We start from the raw sequence: 20,578 nt of genomic DNA on the forward strand, positions 1-20,578 counted from the left end.
TACATGATTCTAGTCTAAGGGTACCGGCCCTGACTGGAAAGATACGGATCTGCTCCATTGACCATCAGAGAGACTATGGATATGCTGTTTGGGGTTGTCAGGAGGGATCCACCGGTCGCCTGCAACCCACGGAGACATTTGGAGAAGCCAGATTGGGACCCACCGGTCATCTGGCCCCATGGAAACTCTTGGAGGCCAGGTTGGGACCCTCGGGTCTCCTGGCCTTGTACCTTGATGGACTGCTAGCTTCTTAAGCTTGCCGCTATCTCCTCTCTGTGGGGGCCCGCCAGAAGCAAGAGGCCACTGACTGAGGAAGTTGGCCCTGGAAGTCTCCAAAGTCACAGCTGTTCTACCCCAGGCGGGCGGAGAACGAAGGGTGAGACTGTATAATGTTGTACCATCTCGGGTATTTGCTGGGACTGTTCTGCATGTTTATTGTCCGCTTTGTGGTTCAATAAAATATGGCTGCACTGTTCTACCCTCACCCTGCGTTGTCCGAGTAGCGTTACACACCCCTCATCATCATCATCCCTTCTCCACACAGCCCCTCTTCATCATCCCTTCTCCACACAGCCCCTCTTCATCACCCCCCTTCTCCACACAGCCCCTCTTCATTATCCCTTCTCCACAGTCCCTCATTATCCCCCCTTCTCCACACAGTCCCTCATCATTATCCCCCCTTCTCCACACAGCCCCTCATCATTATCATCCCCCCTTCTCCACACAGCCCATCAGCATTATCATCCCCTTCTCCACACAGCCCCTCATCATCACCCCCCTTCTCCACACAGCCCCCCATCATCACCCCCCTTCTCCACACAGCCCCCCATCATCACCCCCCTTCTCCACACAGCCCCCCATCATCACCCCCCTTCTCCACACAGCCCCCCATCATCACCCCCCTTCTCCACACAGCCCCCCATCATCACCCCCCTTCTCCACACAGCCCCCCATCATCACCCCCCTTCTCCACACAGCCCCCCATCATCACCCCCCTTCTCCACACAGTCCCCCATCATCACCCCCCTTCTCCACACAGTCCCCATCATCACCCCCCTTCTCCACACAGTCCCCATCATCACCCCCCTTCTCCACACAGCCCCCATCATCACCCCCCTTCTCCACACAGCCCCCATCATCACCCCCCTTCTCCACACAGCCCCCATCATCACCCCCTTTGGCACACAGCCCTTCATCAGCATCCCCCCTTCTCCACACAGACCCTCATCATTCCCTTCTCCACACAGTCCTCATCATCATCCCCCCTTCTGCACACAGCCCCTCATCATCGTCCCCGCTTTCTCCACAGCCCATCATTCCCTTCTCCACACAGCCCCTCATAATCACCTTCCCCATGCAGCCCCACTCAAGTAACATGAACCCTTTTCCTGAGAAAGCCCCTCAATAAGCAGCCCCATAAAAGTAGCAGCAGTTATTTCCCTGTGCAACCCTCCAACATGCAGCCCCCATATAGTAACATTATCCATACTTCTTTGTCCCCAAACTACATCATCAAACCACTCACATAGAGTGTTGTGTCGTCATTTCCATCTGCACACAGTTCCATTGTGCAGCCCCTCAGTCCTCTGCACTCCGGTAACATCATTCCCTCAAAAAATCAACTCCAGATTGGAGTGGCTATGGTGAGGACATTGCTCCAGCAACTCCATTCTAGTCACATCAATACTGAACCGTCAAGATTGGGATGGCTACGGTGAGACCCTCACTACAGCCACACTATGCTTGTCCTCTAGTGAGCCGCCTAGAGTGGAGTTACTGGAAGGAGGCCCTCACAGGAGCCACTCCAATCCAGAGTCAATCTCCGCACAACGATGCTTCATGCTATCGGGTCGGCGCTGAAATTGAGGAGGCCCCGCCTCTTCCGGTGATATCGTCACCTCGCAGGAGCCACTCCAATCTAGACGCTACCATTCTTACCATGGTGATCGTCTTTATGTGCTTAGTCCATCAATGACTGTCATTGTGCCTCGTGGGACGTGAGCACTTGTCCGCCACAGATCAGCATATTGCCAATCTCAATTTATCGGCGCTGTTAAAGCCACGCCTACCTTATGAAAACGAGGCTTGGATTGCAAACACAAGCAATAGCTCCGTCCAATAAGTAAGCGACGGTTGACTGCGGCTGCGCCGGTTTCCATGGCAGCTGGTAGCATGGCGTCGTGCGGGAATCTAATGTCGGTCCACAGGTAACCCTCGGGTGTCCGCTGCTCGGGACAGGACTACGGGCTTTCCAGACACCGAACGTGGTATGGAATTTATTCCTGCATTAGGTTACATTTTATCTGAGGTGAATGCTGGTTATATAGTAAGTAGGATATTTGTATAATAGTATGCGGCTATATAGGAAATGTAATGTGGATAGTAAATATGACAATTATATAATATAACGTGGATAATATGTATAGTAATATGCGAATATATAGGAAATCTAATGTGGATAGTAAATGTGATAATGTAGCGTGACTATAAAATGTATCGTCAATAGGATAATACAGGTGCATCTCACAAAATTAGAATATCATCAAAAAATAAATTTATTTAAGTTCTTCAATACAGAAAGTGAAACTCATATTATATAGTCATTACACACAGAGTGATCTATTTCAAGTGTATATTTCTGTTAATGTTGATGATTATGGCTTACAGCCAATAAAAACACAAAAGTCATTATCTCAGTAAATTAGAATACTCTATAACAACAGCTTGAAAAATGTTTTTACAATCTGAAATGTTGGCCTACTGAAATGTATGTTCAGTAAATGCACTCAATACTTGGTCGGGGCTCCTTTTGCATCAATTACTGCATCAATGCGGCGTGGCATGGAGGCGATCAGCCTGTGGCACTGCTGAGGTGTTATGGAAGCCCAGGTTGCTGAGATAGCAGCCTTCAGCTCGTCTGCATTGTTGGGTCTGGTGTCTCTCCTCTTTCTCTTGACAATACCCCATAGATTCTCTATAATAGATTCTCTATGGGGTTAAGGTCAGGTGAGTTTGCTGCCAATCAAGCACACTGATACTGTTGTTTGTAAACCAGGTATTGGTACTTTTGGCAGTGTGGACAGGTGCCAAGTCCTGCTGGAGAATGAAATTTCCATCTCCAAAAAGCTTGTCGGCAGAGGGAAGCATGAAGTGCTCTATAATTTCCTGGTAGACGCTGCGCTGACTTTGGTCTTGATAAAACACAGTGGACCTACACCAGCAGATAACATGGCATCTGTCAAGTCAGCAGTCTTCCCCATGATTGTGGAGCCTACTGAAACAGACTAAGGGACCTTTTTTAAATGCTTAGGAAGCCTTTGCAGGTGACTTTTGTTAATAATTCTAATTTACTGAGTTAATGACTATTGTGTTATCGGGCTATGGGTGCATATCCAGCAGTTCTTAGGAATGTCTTTAGAAACTATGTCTCGCAGCATGAATTGGTGATACTTATCAGTTTGTTGTCCCAGAATTGTCCAAAAGGGGCAAAACCATCATCTTTGCTGCTGCTGGGGATCCGGACCTTTTTCAGTGGCTGGCGTGGATCCATGTGTCTTTGCCTTGGAGGTTGACAGAAATGGCTCACTGTATCTTGGTCCAGTGGTCTCCTCATATGTCTCTTGACAACGACCCAGTCTCCTGGTACCAATGTGTCTGCCGCTTATACAGTCGGGGTCTGGGATGGAGGAAAGAACACTGTTATGAGTAACAGTCAAAATGTTTGTGCAACTCCAAGACATATTCAGTGAGGGAACTGTAGTAGATCGGCAGCTGCTGCGGGAGATACAACTCTGTCTTAGGCTGTGTGCCTACTATGCGTTTTTTAAGCGTTTCCGCAGCGGCAATTCCGCTGCAGAAACGCTTAAAAAACGCTTGGTAGAAGGTCTGCCATGTTCTCCCAATGATAATCCGCATGTGCTGTGCACATGCTGCGGAAACTTCCGCTGCGGATTATCATTGCAGAAAAAAAACACTGCACTACCAATTATTTTGCGGAAGCGCTGCTTTTTCGCCACCATTGACTTGCATTGGAACGCATGGATTCCGCATCACTGCATCAGTACATGCGGAGTCCATGCGTTTCAATGTGCGGATGGTACCCGAGTCTGGAGAAGAGGAGGCTCTCCTCCAGACCCAGGTACCATAGAACCTGTAAAAAAAAAAATATATATATATATATATATATATATATATATATATATATATATATATATATATATATATATATATATATATATATATATATATATATATTACATGCATACATAGATACATACATTATACTTACCTTCAGGCCCCTGGAGTCCTTGTCTGTGCTTGCCGGCAGCTCACGGTGGACTGAAAGACCTGCGCTGACATCATTTAGTCATGTGACGGGTCACGCGACCGCTGACGTCGGCAGGTCCTTAAATCCACCACGAGCTGCCAGCAAGCACAGAGAAGGACTCCGGGGGCCATCAGAAGTTAAGTATAGATTTATTTTTTAACATTCTTTCGGTCACACTATATAAATCCATGCCGTTTGCATGGATTTATATAGTGTGACCAAGTTGTCAAGCACTTTCCAAGTGATGCTAAAATCACTTGGAAAGCGCTTGACAACCCGCATGCGGAAATGCATGTGAAGAACGCTTCACATCCGCTTGTCCCTGGCAGGAAAAACGCATGTACAATCCACATGTACAATCCGCATGCGTTTTTTCTGCCAGGGAGATGCAGAAACGCTCAGGAGAAAATCCGGAGCATTTCTGCTTTGTGGGCACATATCCTTAGGCTCCGCGCTTCAGAGATTGACAGCGGCATTTAACATGTTAACAGCCGCGGGTGGATCGCGATTCCACCCGCGGCTGTTGCGGGCACATGTCAGCTGTAAGAATCAGCTGACATGTGCTTGGATCAGTGCGGGCTCACCGCCGGAGCCCTCACTGAACCGGGGGTGATGGCCTGGGGCGTACTAATACGCCCCAGGCCAGTAAGGGGTTAAAACATGTCTCGAGTCCAAAAATACATAAATCTCTTTACATTTTCCCAGATTGCATGCTGCCGCGAGCGCCATCAGCTCAGCCTGTGGCGCAAAGCAGCTGGAGGTGAGTGGTTCATGTATTACTGCCTTACAATTGTGGACAACTGCATACCCCGTGATGAACCGTCCTTGATCACTGTCCCAAGCTCTGGAACCATCTACAAAATACTCAGCAGAGGGATTAGTGAGGTTACATCAGTGATATATAACAAGCCCTATGTTTCTGCATCCATCAATGCCTGACAGTCATGTTCATGTGTCAGTGTCACACTGAGCTTTATCATCTGCTAGTTTACAGGGGCAGGTTTTGGCTCACAGTCCCTCCCTCTTTCCCACCCTGATATTCTCCTCCCTTTTCTAAATCCACTGGTAATAAGTTATAACGTAGCTGGATTTAGAACATTACAGTGTTTGATAGCTATAAGGGGAGAAAGTAGACGGGGAGGTTATAGGGACAATAGGACCTCCTCTCTGGAGCTCTCTGGCATTATTATGTATCACCTCATTCTCCACAGTACTTACAGGGTGCTACTTTATACAGAGTGATGGACACCTGGTTTAATTTTTACTGTCACCGGGGAATTGGTATTTCTCCCCAGGGCTGTGGAGTCGGAGTCGGTGTCCATTTTTGTGGAGTTGGTATAAAATGGACCGACTCCAATTCCTAAAATATATGATAAATTGGGTACAGTAGTTCAATGCAGTTTGTGGGGAATATTTTTTTCATAAGAATTTGGGAAAGTTATGAAATGTCCTATTCCTGATCTAAGGGTCTAGACTTTTAGCTGAGATGAATCTGTGCTACAGTAAATTTATCACTCAAACATGAGCCATGTATGAGGGAGTCGGTGTCATGGAAATTGAGGAGTCTGAGTTGAAGTCGGAAGTTTGGCTTACCGACTCCACAACCCTGGTTCTCCCAAGTCACGTTTGTAACATGCCCACAGCTGGCTGGGTATGTTCTCAAACCAAGTATTTAGGGAATGGGGTTCAGAGAGTGTACTGTCCAGGGCTGTAGGAAGTGTCAAGGACAAGAGACTACACAGTGGACCTTCATCTATGGGGGTAGTCATCTTGGGGCCATTTGCAGCCTATGTAGGCTCCAATTTGCTGCAACACGTCTGTCCCTAATAAATCAAAAGATACATCAGGGGAAACTAAAACCTGGATCACAATTGAAATTGAATCATGCGAATTCAGTCAGAGGGGTTGAGTCATTTGTAATTTAGTAGCTCGTCCCTCTACCCCTTCATAAGTGACATATTCGGGGACCTTAAGGCTTCTGAGATGGCTTCTTGCATTAATACTGTACTGGCTGCTCCAGTATCATGAAAGTAATTGTTTGTCCCTCCCCAGAGAAATGGGGACAGTGAGTGTGGATTCCTGAGGGGTGACAACGGGGCACAGGGAGGGGTTCAGGATAGTAGCTGGTGATCTTGTAGGACATTTGGCCATAAAGTCCTTTTTTTTTTTTCTTTCTTTCCCACAACACCAACATGTACTTTTGCTGCAGTCTCTATTTCTAGATGATTTCTTCCCCTTCTCCCCCTCCCTCTTGCCTTTCTTACTGCAGGGTAATTAACTCTTCCTTTGACATGCTTTCTACTTCAGCACCCTGGGCTATTTTCTTCAGATCAACCTATTGCGCCACTCCGGGCGACTAGTGCGTACTGCGGTGTTGACTATAGGTCTACGGCCGTTCATGGAACACTGCAGCAATAATAACTTTAAAATGACTGAAACTAGATCATCCCATGTGGCCCAATATACCTCTTCAACACCATGGAGAAGCATTATAAATGTTAGGGGGTCCAGGAGCTGGGTACAAAGAGCGTTATGCTTCACTGGGGAACCAGGGCCATTGTTATTCTATTGGCTGAACCTATGGTGGATCATGTACCAGCAGTTTATTTTCTATCCTAATAGGTAGAAAGTGTACATGACTCGTGGTCCTCATGGGGACAGAGGCACCTTGGACATCCATGGACATGGGTACATACAGAACACAGTAATTAACCCCACAGGGATTCTGTACACAATATCTGCAATTCCTGCATAAGGCAGGGGTGTCGCAAAGGATGCAAGTTTTACATCAAGTACAGAGACTACAGGGATCTCTGTGTTTTCATACTATCATGCATTACATACCCAGTTCTATGTCTATTTTTATCGGTCGACCATGACAGCACCACGAGAGAGGGGATCCGCCCACCAAGGACAGGAAACCTACAGGCTTAAAAGGGGCGGCCCTCTCTCTCGCCTCAGTTTGATTTCCTGTCCTTGATGGAGGGAACCTATAGCAGGCTTTCTCGTGGAAGAACTCCGGATGAAGCTCTGGATTTGGACGACTACTGTTGAGCAGCGCCCCTATCTGGGATCGGCAGCTCCAGTGTCGGCTATGCGAGGGCACCCCTATCTGGGGAATGCCCAGCATCTTTTTTAGCACCGGATAGCAGTGGGAGCTGCGCCCCTATCTGGGGTGGCAACCCTATCATTTCTTGCTACAGTCAGGATGTCCTGCGCCCCTACCTGGGGTGAGCTGCCCCTGGGCTGCTCCGGACCGCAGTGGGAACTGCGCCCCTGTCTCGGGTTACAGCCCCACCAACACTCTGCGCAGATGATGGCAGGGCTGCGTGGGGTGGCATTCCCATCGACACCCTGCAGAGGATGGCGTCCTAGATGTTCTGGAGGTGAGCTGCGTCCCTGTCTGGGGTGGCAGCCCCATTGGTTCAGCGGTGGTGCTGCGCCCTGATTCTGGGTGGCAGCCTTGTCATGCCTCCGGAGAAGAGACCCCTACCTGGAGCGGTGGCTGGAGCGTCTCGGCGTTCTCTGTGCTCGCGCGGGCTCGCACTTCCGGCCTTCTCCTGTGTAGGCTGCGGCTTGATGACGTCACCGCACACCCCTTGGCAGTCACGTGACCGGACCCGGAAGTTCCGGTCACGTGCACCCGGACGCTGAAGTAGTGAAGTACTAACCGCAGTGGCGTCCCTGTAGAGAAAAAAAAAGGGGGGGGGGGGGGACATGTAATTAAAATTAAAGGAGGAGATGGAACAGGTGCTGCTATTTAACTGCCCAAGGACCGTTGTTCCGGACTTCCCAACTTCACTTCTCTCTATCATGGAGACAGAAAGTGAGCAGCAGCCGCCATCTTCACCATCTCAGCGGCTGTTTGGGAAGCTTCAAAAGGCATATCACCCTCGAGCTACTGGTAATACCCGGTCCTCAGGAAAGCGAGAATCTGCGTCCAGGTCCAGTCATCATAGCTTTAGCAGGATGGATGAATCTGCAGCCTCCTGGGACGATCACCCGGCTGAGAAAGGTCCTTCCTCCAAACCAGTACCAGCCCTTTAGCCTCCTGGGTGAGTGATTTTCGAGAAAGTTCATCTAGTAATGGAGTATCCCTTTTCCTCTTCTATTTTTCATAGGGGAAGAAGTGTGCCTCCAAGTCCAAGCATATTGAATATGCATTGTGTAACACCATCCTTCCAGACTCGTATCCCAAAAAATTGTGCCAATCCTGTATCAATCAGACTCTAGCGGATGAGACCCCTAGTTTTGCCTCAGGATTGAAAACCCTAGTTAAATCTGAAATCAGTAAAATCCTCTCTAAGAAAGCTAAGAGGAAGGTGGATACAGACAGAGATCTCCCCAGCCCCTGATGACTCCCTGTCGTCGGCTTATGAGGTGGACTCTGACAACCCAGCCTCTTCATCTTCCACATCCTCAGAAAGTGGTGCGGATCAGCATTGTTTCCCTCTTAACGAGATTGATGGTTTGGTTAAAGCGGTTCTTTCAACTATGGGCATTACAGATGCCAGACCAGAGAAATCCGTCCAGGATGTAATGTTCAGCGGACTGGGGCAAAGGAAAAGAAGTTTTCCAATTAATGATTAAACTTCAGGATCTGCTATATAGAGAATGGAAAAGACCGGAGAGAAAGGGTTCTCTCCCTCCTTTCTTTAAGAGAAAGTACCCCTTTGAGGTCTCTGCCTCTTCCTCCTGGGAGAAGGCCCCAAAGCTAGATGTGGCCATAGCTATAACACATCTAGGCGATCATCTCTTCCATTTGATGATATGGGGGCCCTTAAGGACCCTTTGGACAGGAAAGCTGACACCTTTCTCAAAGGGACCTGGGAAACGACTGCTGGGGCTTTAAAACCGGCGGTTGCCGCAACCTGTACGGCCAGGTCCCTAATGATATGGCTGGACCAGCTTGAATCCCACCTGAAAAATAACACACCCAGAAAAGAGATATTATCAGATATTTCACTCTTACAGGGGGCAACAGCTTTCCTGGAAGATGCCTCCGCAGATTCAGTTGGACATGGCGGCCGATCTTGCTGCCAACCTAACGCAGCCTGTAGAGCCTTGTGGCTTAAATGTTGGCCAGGTGATGTTCAGGCGAGAACGAGACTCTGTACTATACCGTGTAAAGGGGAACATCTTTTTGGGCCTGTTCTGTACAAAATCTTGAATAAAGCTAGTGACAAGAAGAAGGGGTTCCCTAGCCTATCCGTTCCCAATTATAAAAGTCCTTTCCATAGAAGAAGAGTTCTATGAAAAAGACCGCAGAAGGGTCAGGATAAGTGGGAAGACCGCAGGCCGAAAGGTAGAGGGCTCCTATTCGTCTCCTCTTCCACTCGGGGGCCCCGGAAGCCGAGTCAGTGACTCGTAGCCCTGGTAGGGGGGAGGCTGTTGGGCTTCTTACCTGCCTGAACAAAAATTTCTGCCAGTAATTGGATCCTTGATCTGGTAGGTTCGGGTCTGAGGTTTGAGTTCCAGGCGATTCCTCATGGGAGATTCATCTTGACCCGGTCCGTTCCTCAGTGTTAGAGCAGGTGGCTCTACAAAAGGAAGTCCTGGACTTGGTTCGTAACGCAGTCCTGGTGGAAGTCCTGGCATCGGAAAGGGGGCTAGGATTCTACTAGCCTCTCTTTCTGGTTTCTAAGCCTGATGGTTCATTTAGGTGTATCATTAACTTGAAAGCCCTTAATAAGTTTTTGATAGTCCCCACCTTTAAGATGGAATCTGTGAAATCAACAATAAAGTTGCTTTTTTCAGGCTGTTACATGGTAGTGTTAGATTTAAAAGACTCCTATTACCATGTACCTATCCATAAGGATTACCAGAAATACCTTAGGGTGGCTTTGATCATGGATGGGGAAATTAAGCATTTCCAGTTTAGGGCCCTGCCGTTCGGCCTGGCCATAGCACCCCAGGTATTTACTAAGGTTATAGCGGAGGTCATGGTTCATGTCAGGGAACATGATATTTTAATTATCCCTTATCTGGATGATTTCTTGATAGTTGGGGACTTGGCCTCCCAATGTGATAAACACCTGAAACAAGTAGCCTCCATTTTAGAGAATCTGGGCTGGATTCTAAATCTGGAAAAATCTAGTGTAGTGCCTTCGAAAATTCAGCAGTTTTTAGGTATTATGCTGGATTCAGATTTTTAAGTATGTTACCTCCCGGAAGCCAGGAAACAAAAGGTTAAAATTCTGGTAAAAAAGGCAATATCAAACCCGGTCATGTCCCTTAGAGCAGCAATGTCCTTGTTGGGTACCCTGACATCTTGTTTTCCCGGGGTTCTGTGGGCACAATACCACTCCAGGGTTCTACAGTGGGACGTGCTACATAATGAAGTTTTGTTGAATGGACACTTAGAAGGACCAATATCCTTGTCACCCCGGTCAGTTGAGTCCCTGCAGTGGTGGATCAACGGTGGATCAACGAGGCGAACCTATCTCGAGGGGTTACCTGGGTACTTAGAGTCACTAGGATAATTACCATCGATGCAAGTCCCTGTGGGTGGGGAGCCCATCTGGGAGATATGGTAGCCCAGGGGTCCTTGTCGAACACTGAAAAGGGTCTTTCTTCCAACGCTAAAGAACTGCTATCAGTAGATAAAACGATTAATCATTTCTTGTTTTTCCTCCATGATAAAAACGTTAAGATCCTTTCAGATAATAGGATTGCGGTAGCTTGCGTGCTCGTTCAAGATCGCTGATGAGAGTGACAGATCATCTTTTTCAGATTTCAGAATGTCCTCTCCTTTCCTTAACGGCCCTTCACATCAAAGGAAAAGAAAATATAAAAGCAGACTACTTTAGCCGCTATCCTCTGAGGCAGGGAGAATGGGAACTAAAATAGGACATTTTCTCCCAAGTAATTCGAAGATGGGGGGCCACCGGTGGTAGACCTCTTTGCCTCGAGACTAAATCGAAAGACCAGGCTCTTTTGTTCCCTAAATCCCAGAGAAAATCTCCTGGCAGTGGACTCCCTCCAAGTACCTTGGGATTTCAGCCTGGCCTATGCCTTTCCCCCATTGAATCTTCTTCCCATGGTCTTAAGAAAGATCAGAAAGGACAAGGCGAGGGTTCTTCTGGTCACACCCTTTTGGCCCAGGAGGTCCTGGTTCTCATGCCTGAGGAACGTGTCCATCTCCTTTTCTTGGGTCCTGCCCGAGGTTCCGGATCTCCTCTTCCAGGGTCCAATAGTCCATCCTCAAGCTTCTGGCCTCCACTTGATGGTGTGGAACTTGAAATGTCGCTGTTAGAACGTAAAGGGTTCTCTCGGGACCTAGTAGCTACACTAATGCGTAGCAGAAAACCTATCACTACTAGAATTTATGCTAGAACTTGGAAGAAATTTTTGTGTTGTTCCGGTTTTACAATTGGTGAGGGGGCACCAATAGGTAAAATTTTTGAGTTTTTACAAAAGGGCCTTGAGTTGGGGTTGGCAACAAGTACCCTAAAAGTTCAAGTCTATGCCTTAGGTGCCCTATATAACTGTGACTTAGCGGGAAATTATTGGGTTTCTCGCTTTATCAAAGCCGTATTTAGATCCAGGCCCGTCATCAAAAGCAAATTAGTACCCTGGGATCTAAATTTAGTTCTAAAAGCCCTGACTAGCTTGCCCTTTGAGCCAATTGAATTAGCAACCCTTAAGTCCCTCTCCCTTAAAACAGCCCTTCTAATAGCTCTAACAATCAGCTAGGAGGATCGGTGATATCCAGGCACTGTCTTCGGCTTCACCTTTCACTCAGATCTTGGATGATAGAATAATTCTTAAACCTGATCCCACTTATCTCCCTAAGGTAGCTTCCCGTTTCCATAGACTCCAAGAAATAATCCTTCCCTCTTTCTGTCCTAATCCGAGTAACCAGAAAGAGGCAGAGTTTCCTGGGTGTTCCAGGCTGTGGTCCCTCCCTAGACTTCTTCATCTCTGCAATTCTCTCGTGGTGCTGTCATGGTTGACCGATAAAGTCCCAAGTTACTTACCGGTAATGAGATTTTTCAGAGACCATGACAGCACCCTTATATTCCCTCTCTTCACATTGTGGGAGCACTCCTTGTTTATTAATTAGAAATTTCACACTTAGTTGGTGCTATATAAAAATGTTGTTTAAGGTTGTTTGCTATGTCTACTAACCTGGTGGTCCTCTCAATGCTCTGTAATCCAAACTGAGGCGAGAGAGAGGGCCGCCCCTTTTAAGCCTGTAGGTTTCCTGTCCTTGGTGGGCGGATCCCTTCTCTCGTGGTGCTGTCATGGTCTCCGAAAAATCCCGTTATCGGTAAGTAACTTATGAATTTCCCATTCCTTCTTAGTCTTTTCACTATATCACATACATGGACAAAGGTGGTACCTCTCAGATTGCTTCCTTTCAGTTGCCAGTCCTCATGACCGCATCTTTAATGCCCGCAGTTAACCGAAGAAATGAATGGTCCCATAGAGTCTTAACCGTAGAAGACTCTACTCTTCTCCCAGCTTCCAATTAGCTCGCAAGAGAAGGAATTCAACTCCCAGAACTAAAATGTTCTCGAAAAAGAAAAATTTTAGGAAATATCAACATCCGGTAACCAGCTCTATGTACCCATGCAACTTTGATACATAACCAAACAAATAACAATCCAAAAACTATACTACCAATAGTTATTGCAATTACTTCCACTAGTCAAAATAACATGTCATGGGAGAATAAGTTCTTTTTCTACAAAACCTTTGTCCACCTCCTCTGATTCAGACAGATTACATCTAGGACAAAAGAGGATGGGTTACTTAAATCAAAGCATAATGGCAGGTTTTAAGTACCCCGAACAATGCGTTCCCTTCAACATCCTGCAGGGGGCACAGCTTGACAAAGAAATCTGTGTTAGGTCTCCCGTCTCTGGGTATACTGACTGGATGGACTACTACTCCTATCACATTTTCTCTCTTGAGTTCACACAGCACGGATACCAAGGATGATGATCATCAGAACTAGTTCACATAAAACTGCACAGGCACTAAGGACAACAATTATGATTCATCAACACAATTTTACAATATGTCAGTCACTCAATCCACACTCCACAATCACTGGTATAAAATCCTCCTGCTATATTCGGGCTAAGGCTGCATTCAGCACCTATTTCAAGAGAGTGCCCTTATCAATTTACAGGGGACAATTAATACCCTCCGAGTACTACCTTACCAGGAAGGATTCCTCTGTTATGAACAGTCACACTTCCCTGATCCTGTTAAGGACCAATTTTTCTCTTCACCACATGTGAAGGAACACTCCTAATGGGATCCCTTATCAATCAGAGACCGTAGTCCCTTATTGGTCACTCAAAAATCATTCAGTCCCATATTCAAGGATCCTCATAGTTTACAACAATATTACTACAGACTTTACAATTACATAAGCAATGAGGACAACATATAACAATCCTCCGACTCCTGAAATATACAGGCAGAATTGCAAAGGTGCCTGAGCAGAATCGTTGGGCAAGGTTGGCTACTTGTCGCTTCATTCAATGTTCATTCAACCGTCATTCAATCATCAGTTATACATCTAAAGACACATTGAAACATATGACAGACCACAAAATATACATACAAAATTAAAATACCAGCAAAGGTTCAACAGAGATTGTCTTGTTCGGACCACCAATTACCCGTCTTGGAGCCCTCTAGGTAACACTGGATTTTTAGTAACACAATGGGTTACTCACATCATTAAGTGTTCCGAGAGAAATATCCTTGCAGTCGGGTCCAAAAGAGGTCCAGTTCTGACAATCCCGGGTTTTCGGCAAAATGTAATGATGGAGAAGCCTATATGGAAAGTTAAGAAGAAACGCAAGAGGTTTCACACGTTTGCCAGTTTTGATCAAATCAGGGAGTCGATCGATCAAAGACAAGCGAACACACAACCAATTCTGTCTGTGTCCCAGACTTGTCTGCCCTCAGATGCCTGGTTACAAGTTTTTATTACAAACCACAAAGACAAGGAAAGTGGGAGTGGCTTACATTATGTTACCTAAAAAGGAAGATAAGTTGGGAAAAACAAAGTCGTAGATTATGTATTCTGCTGCATTCCTTAGGATCTGGTTATATCTAGTTTTACTATACTTTCAGAAACAAAGGAAGGCTTTAATACTAAAACAGCTCTGTATTAGATACACCTTATGTTGTTTTCTTTTATGAAAAACCCTTCTAAAGCTAATATTAAAATACAAAATTATAAAAGATATATGTGTATATTTAATGGTCTAAATAATAATCAAAGCAAAGTATAAACATTTACCATAACAATAGTAATATGCGAATATATAGTAAATCTAATGTGAATAGTAAATATGATAATGTGCATTGACCATAATACCATATTTCTCAGACCATAAGATGCACTTTTTTCCCCCCAAATTTGGGAGGAAAATGGGGGGGGTGCGTCTTGTGGTCTGAACGTAGTTACGGTGATGGTGGAGCAGAATCGCAAGTTCCCTCCCTCCTTCGGGAACCCGGCAGCAGAAGAAGAGGTGAGATGCTGCGGGGCCAGTGTCTGGCTGTTGGCGGTGAGGCAGAGCGGCATGCGCAGCTTTTCGGTGCGGCCATCTTCCTGAAGCCGTGATCTACAGGAAAATGGCCTCCGGCGCATGCACAGATTGGGAGCTCGGGCGGCCTTTTTGCTGTAGATCACAGCTTCAGGAAGATGGCCGCAGCCACCGGAAAGCAGCGCACGCCACTCTGCCACGCCGCTCACAGACAGACACCGGCCCCAGACAGACACTGGAATAATGCGAATATATAGTAAATCTAATGTGGATAGTAAATATGATATACAATGATTATAATACGTATAGCAATATGAGAATATATAATAAATCTAATGTGGATAGTAAATATGATAATGTAGAGTGACTATAATAGGAATCGTAAATAGGATGTATGTATAGTAATATGCAAATATATAGTAAATATGATGTGTATTAAATATATGTACAGTCAGTATGCGAATATATAGTAAATGATCAGTGGTATACCGCGACTGCTATGGGGCACGTGAGCCGGGGGGGGCTTGGTGTCAGCGCCCGCAGTCAGCCCGTCAGCACGAGCAATGATGATGGAGTGGGGGGGCATCAGCAGACGCTTCTACCTCCATCATTCTGCCTCGGAGATGACATCATTACAGCGCGCCCGATGTTCTGAGATGTGCGGCGCCTCACACCACACGCTCAGCAGACCAGAGCATCGGGTGGAAATATTGTATTTTGTTTCTTAAATCAGTGACTGGTGGCCATATTAGAGTATGGAGAACTGTGGGGGTGCATTGTATTGTATGGAGGACCATGGGGGGTGCATTATATTATATGGAGGACCATGGCGAGCGCATTCTATTGTATGGAGGACCATGGCGAGCGCATTATATTGTATGGAGGACCATGGCGAGCGCATTATATTGTATGGAGGACCATGGCGAGCGCATTATATTGTATGGAGGACCATGGCGAGCGCATTATATTGTATGGAGGACCATGGCGAGCGCATTATATTGTATGGAGGACCATGGCGAGCGCATTATATTGTACGGAGGACCATGGCGAGCGCATTATATTGTATGGAGGACCATGGCGAGCGCATTATATTGTATGGAGGACCATGGCGAGCGCATTATATTGTATGGAGGACCATGGCGAGCGCATTATATTGTATGGAGGACCATGGCGAGCGCATTATATTGTATGGAGGACCATGGCGAGCGCATTATATTGTATGGAGGACCATGGCGAGCGCATTATATTGTATGGAGGACCATGGCGAGCGCATTATATTGTATGGAGGACCATGGCGAGCGCATTGAATTATATGTGGCTCATTATACTATATGGAAGGCTATATGGGACCATTATAATGTTTTAAGGGCTATGGGGGGGGCATTATATTTTATGCAAGCAATTATAGGGGCAGCATGGTGGTTCAGTGGCTAGCATTGCAGAGCTGGGGTCCTGGGTTCAAATCCCACCAAGGACAACATCTGCAAGGAGTTTGTATGTTCTCCTCGTGTTTGCGTGGGTTTCCTCTGGGTTCTCTGGTTTCCTCCCACATTCCAAAGACCTACTAATAGGGAATCTAGATTGTGAGCCCCAATAGGGACAGTGCTGATGATGTGTGTCTGAATTGTAAAGTGCTGCGGAATATATTGGCGCTATATAAATAAAAAGATTATTATTATACAGTGTGAAAGTTTGTGTGGTGTCCATCATGCTGTGAGCGGGCCATTATACAGTGTGTACAGTGTGGAGAGGTGTGGGGCAATTATACTGTATGTAGGCCCATTATACTGCATGGAGGGCTGTGTGGGGGTCACAGTTGGGGAATCATACTGTTGGGATCACCATACTTTGCCTTGGGAGCTGAGGTGGGGTACAGTAGGGTCATTATACTGTGCATGTAGAGGAATTCACCATGGGTGTAGCATACTGTGTTTGGGGGGCACTTTTGTTGGCATCATACTTTATTGGGCAATGAAAGAGGAATCTAGGACTTCAGGAGGAGGAAAATTACTATGTAAAGGCTGGAAAGTTGAGATATGCTCTTCTGTGACCCTGAAAATTATTTATTTTTTTTTGTGGTGTGGAGGGGGGGGGCCCCCAAGTAGAACTTCTGCTATGGGGCCCCATGATTTCTAACTACGCCCTGTAAATGATATAGAGTGGATATAATATGTATAGTCAATATTTAACAACAATAATAATGATGTGGTTAGTGAACATGATGTATAGAAAATAGTGTTGAGCGAGTATGTTCTATTAACCCCTTTCACCGAGTATGCTCGGGCCGAGCTCCGAGTATTTACAGCTGCTCGGTGATAAGGTTAAATCGCTCCATTGTGCATGATTTGCAACTGTTTGACAGCTTTATTACATGTGAGGAATGTCTATTTCTTACACATTCCTCACATGTAATAAAGCTGTCAAACAGTTGCAAATCATGCACACGGGAGCGATTTAACCTGATCACCGAGCAGCTGTAAATACTCTGATCTCGGCCCGAGCATACTCGGACAGAACATACTCGCTCAACCCTAATAGTAAGTAGTGATGAGCGAACGTGCTCGCCACTGCTCGGTACACGGCCGAGCATCACTGTGCTCGACAAGCTCGGCGAGTATTTCCGGGTTACTCGGGCGGGAACTCTGGTCACGTCCCTGCATGTTTGGCGCTCTTTAGAGAGCCAATGAACATGCAGGGATTGCTTGCCACGCACTGTAATGCCGTAGCCATATTGGTTGTGGGCATTACAGTGATTGGCTGGCCGCACAGCGTCATCAGGTCTATATAAGACCTGGCGTCGCTATGCTCGTCACAGTCTACCCCGGAATCAGGCAGAGTAGGAAGAGATTTGCTTATTTAGAGTTAGTATAGGTATTCCACAACATATATATACTGCTCCAAAAAAATAAAGGGAACACTCAAATAACACATTCTAGATCTGAATGAATGAAATATTCTCATTGAATACTTTGTACAGAACAAAGTTGAATGTGCTGACAACAAAATAACACAGAAATCATCAATGGAAATCAAATTTATTAACCAATGGAGGCCTGGATTTGGAGTCTCCCCCAGAATTAAAGTGGAAAAACACACTACAGGCTGATCCAACTTTGATGTAATGTCCTTAAACAAGTCAAAATGAGGCTCAGTATTGTGTGTGGCTCCACGTGCCTGTATGACCTCCCTACAACGCCTGGGCATGCTCCTGATGAGGTTGCGGATGGTCTCCTGTGGGATCTCCTCCCAGACCGGGACTAAAGCATTCGCCAACTTCTTGACAGTCTGTGGATGGAGCGAGACGTGATGTCCCAGATGTGCTCAATCGGATTCAGGTCTGGGGAACGGGCAGGCCAGTCCATATCTTCAATGCCTTCATCTTGTAGGAACTTCTGACACACACCAGCCACATGAGGTCTGGCATTGTCCTGCATTAGGAGGAACCCAGGGCCAACCGCACCAGCACAAGGGGTCTGAGGATCTCATCTCTGTACCTAATGGCAGTCAGTCTACCTCTAGCGAGCACATGGAGGGCTGTGCGACCCTCCAAAGAAATGCCACCCCACACCATTACTGACCCACATCCAAACTGGTCATGCTGAAGGATGTTGCAGGAAGCAGATCGCTCTCCACGGCATCTCCAGACTCTGTCACGTCTGTCACATATGCTCAGTGTGAACCTGCTTTCATCTGTGAAGAGCACATGACGCCAGTGGCGACTTTGCAAATCCTGGTGTTCTGTGGCAAATGTCAAGCGTCTTGCACGGTGTTGGGCTATGAGCACAACCCCCATCTGTGGACGTCGGGCCCTCATACCACCCTCATGGAGTTGGTTTCTAACCGTTTGTGCAGACACATGCACATTTGTGGCCCGCTGGAGGTCATTTGCACAGCTCTGGCAGTGTTCCTCCTGATCCTCCTTGCACAAAGGCGGAGGTAGCGGTCCTGCTGCTGGGTTGTTGCCCTCCTACGGCCCCCTCCACGTCTCCTGGTATACTGGCCTGTCTCCTGGTAGCGCCTCCAGCCTCTGGACACTACGCTGACAGACACAGCAAACCTTCTTGCCACAGCTCGCATTGATGTGCCGTCCTGGATGAGCTGCACTACCTCAGCAACTTCTGTGGGTTGTAGAGTCCCGTCTCATGCTACCACGAGTGTGAAAGCACAACCAACATTCAAAAGTGACCAAAACATCAGCCAGAAAGCATTGGTACTGAGATGTGGTCTGTGGTCCCCACCTGCAGAACCACTCCTTTATTGAGGGTGTCTTGATAATTGCCAATAATTTCCATCTATTGTCTATTCCATTTGCACAACAGCATGTGAAATTGATTGTCAGTCAGTGTTGCTTCCTAAGCGGACAGTTTGATTTCACAGAAGTTTGATTTACTTGGAGTTATATTCTGTTGTTTAAGTGTTCCCTTTATTTTTTTGAGCAGTGTATATGTCCATCTGAACTAACAGTTTTTCTGAGGACTAATCCAGGTGCATATTTTCAGTGGTGAAGGTGATAGCAGGAGTTAGGCAGGCTGGCAGTGTATGCGGCAGACTGCAGTGCATATAGCGCAAGAGGGTCCATTGAACGTCCTGTATTCTGCTGGTGTAATAATTACAGATATTTGTAGGCATGGCCCCAGATATTAGGGGCCAAGGCAAATTTTTTTTTTCTTTATCTTAATCCTGGTTATTTGCTTAAAAAGCAGTCCAGAGTACACCATTTTTCTGCTCTTTTTGCTTGTTCTCACTGCAGAATAAAGCCAGATCTGTTCCATATTTCAGCGATAAAAATCCAGAAATTTGAACTGAACGTGGAAAATATTGGCCTCTTTTTCCATTCTGTTGCAGTGTGTCGGTCAAGCTATTCACACTAGGTACCTGTGAAGAATACTATTAGTAAATTACAGGCCTGCTATTTAAAACCATGGTTCTCTGTCAGACATATCACATTCAACTGCATTCCAAAATCAGCCATTTCTCGTGAACGTGGAAAATATTGTCCTCCATTTTAAATGGGCAAGGTGCGTGGCAAGGGATGGGAAAGTGGATTTGATGATAATGGTGCATGCAGAGGCCGAGGACGTGACCGTGGGCAAGCTGAAATTGTGCCACAACAAACACCCAAATCTTGTCGCTCGACCTTCTTGTCCCAATTACTAGGGGACCACTACACCACTATTGAACCAAGAGCAGTGTCAAAAGGTTGTTGGTTGGATAGCAGATAATGCTTCCAGTCACTTTGCTGCTGCCACCACCACCCTGTCTTCCACGCGGTCAAGTCTCAGTAGCCGTGAGTCTGGACCGCATATTCCTCACCCTGATCATCCTTCCTCCCACCATGCCGAGTGCCCGGAGACAACTTATCCCACACTTGGACACTCAGAAGAGCTGTTCACTTTTCCATTTGTAGATTTGGGCCTCGCGCCCAGCCAGCTTCAAGCAAGTCAAGAGGAGAACACATGTAGCGACGCCCAAATATTCGAGCAGCTACGGTTACACAAAGGCAACGGTGGGAAAGTGCAATTACTGTCGCAAGAGGTGGATGATAATGATGAGACACAATTGCCAGAAAGTCAGGAGGAGGACCAGGGTGCGGAAGACGAGGTGGTGGATGATATAGTAACTGACCCAACCTGGCAGGGGGACGTACAGGGGGAGGGAGGCGTAGCACCACAACAGGCAGGAAGAAGCAGTGTGGTGGCCGCAGACACAAGGCGGGAAAGTGTTCCTCGTAATGCCA

General features: G+C 46.7%; 1 protein-coding gene across 5 annotated transcripts in view; it reads left to right on the forward strand.

The window, feature by feature from the left end:
- The first annotated feature begins 1,896 nt into the window (after positions 1 to 1,896).
- The window catches only part of CUNH19orf44 (chromosome unknown C19orf44 homolog), a 119,086-nt gene continuing 100,404 nt past the window's right edge, over positions 1,897 to 20,578 (forward strand). For all 5 annotated transcript variants that reach the window (XR_012252327.1, XR_012252329.1, XR_012252324.1 and 2 more), the window contains exon 1: positions 1,897 to 2,267. The gene's annotated coding sequence lies outside the window, so the exon portion shown is untranslated. The remainder of the gene's footprint in view (positions 2,268 to 20,578) is intronic.

Source organism: Phyllobates terribilis, unplaced genomic scaffold (genome assembly GCF_046119375.1).
Source record: "Phyllobates terribilis strain yellow unplaced genomic scaffold, ASM4611937v1 Scaffold_1__5_contigs__length_1240528914, whole genome shotgun sequence".
Classification (NCBI taxonomy): Eukaryota; Metazoa; Chordata; class Amphibia; order Anura; family Dendrobatidae; genus Phyllobates; species Phyllobates terribilis.